This window comes from Mus caroli, chromosome 13 (genome assembly GCF_900094665.2).
Source record: "Mus caroli chromosome 13, CAROLI_EIJ_v1.1, whole genome shotgun sequence".
NCBI classification, from domain to species: Eukaryota; Metazoa; Chordata; class Mammalia; order Rodentia; family Muridae; genus Mus; species Mus caroli.
The window spans coordinates 112,710,917-112,712,742 of NC_034582.1; positions in this window are offsets into that span (position 1 = coordinate 112,710,917).

Below are 1,826 nucleotides of genomic sequence, written 5' to 3' on the forward strand. Positions count from 1 at the left end.
AGGCAGGTGGATTTCTGAGTTCGAGGCCAGCCTGGTCTACAGAGTGAGTTCCAGGACAGCCAGGGCTATACAGAGAAACCCTGTCTCGAAAAACCAAAACCAAACCAAAACAAAACACCCCAATCTTCACAACATGGAATCTACGGTATCTTGGGTTATTAAATCTAAGAGATATCTGGGGTCTTAATGAAAGTCTTCAAATCCTGTCATGTGTAACCAGTGGTCTATGCCATCTATGATGCTCAATCTTCATTTTTAGCTTGGTTTAGAGTTATTTGGAAACACACCTCTTGGTATGCCAGGGGGATCTTTTCTTTTCATGGAGGTTTTTTTTTTTCCTTCTTGATCCGGCTCCAATTGCTCCTGCCAAAAGATTATTATTATTATTAATACTATATGTAAGTACACTATAGCTGTCTTCAGACACACCAGAAGAGGCCATCTGATCTCATTACAGATGGTTATGAACCACCATGTGGTTGCTGGGATGTGCACTCAGGACTTCTGGAAGAGCAGTCAGTGCTCTTAACCGCTGAGCCATCTCTCCTGCCCAGAGATGCTTTCAATGAGGAGTGAGGACCACCCTGAATGTTGGCACACTTTGCCCCTGGATGAATGCATGCCAGAGCTCCTCTTTGTATATATTCTCTCACATTGTTTGGCTTCAGAACCTGGCCCGTTAGGGTGTCAATGCCGGGGCTTAGGACACTGACCCAAAACACAGTACCTTGGCATTTGAGAAAATGGTAGAAACCAGAAAGTTCTTCTCTGCATCTTTTCTGCCTCTCTACCGGAGACAGACAGAACAGAATTCTGCTTCCTGAAGCAGGTACCCCACTATACGTGGCAGGGAGGAGTGGAAACAGATACCAAGAAGAGTGTGAGCATGATTCTGCTCCATTGTTACCATTAGCTCACCTCCTGTTCTGTACAGCTGCGCCTGCATCCCACACTTTCCCTTTTACTATGGGCCTTCATCTCCTAAGACACCTTGTGCCCCATGAACTTGGAGCAAAGATAGTTGTATGCTATTCTCACTAGTATCTTAGTTAGTAGTCCCAGCCATGAACCAGTCAATGAATGAGGAAAAATACAACTTTTCTTGCTTTAAGGTGTCTTAAGATAGTCCCTACAAGCTGGAAGGTGATGGAAAATGCCTTTAATCCTAGCACTTGGGAGGTAGAGGCAGGCAGATCTCTATGAGTTCAAGAATACCCAGGTCTACAGTGTGAATTCCAGGACAGACAGGGATACATAGAGAAACCCGGTCTCCAAAAGCCAAAAAAAAAAAAAAAAAAAAAAACCCTCCAAAAAACCCAAAAACCCAAATATGCACACACACACACACGGATCCCTAAGGACTCTTATCTCCAGAGATTTGATGGTGTCTTATAACCTCCCTAATTTTGGGGCTAGTTCTGGTCCTTAGTTTCCAAATACAGAAAAATAACAATCTTCATTTTCTGCCCTCCAGCTTTGTGTAGCATGGGGTTACTGGGTCCAAAGACTGAGGCTGAGGAAGTTAATGACCTGAATTGTTGTCTTGTGTGAGTTGCCTCACAACCCCTTAGGCAGAAACCATGTTTGTATATGTATGTGCATGTGCATGTGTATATGTATATGTAATATATGGAGGAAAAACGGAGATTGAAAAATGTCTTAGTCAGGGTTTCTATTCCTGCACAAACATCATGACCAAGAAGCAAGTTGGGGAGGAAAGGGTTTATTCGGCCTACAATTCCATACTGCTGTTCATCGCTGAAGGAAGACGGGACAGGAACTCAAGCAGGTCAGAAAGCAGGAGATGATGCAGAGGCCATGGAAGG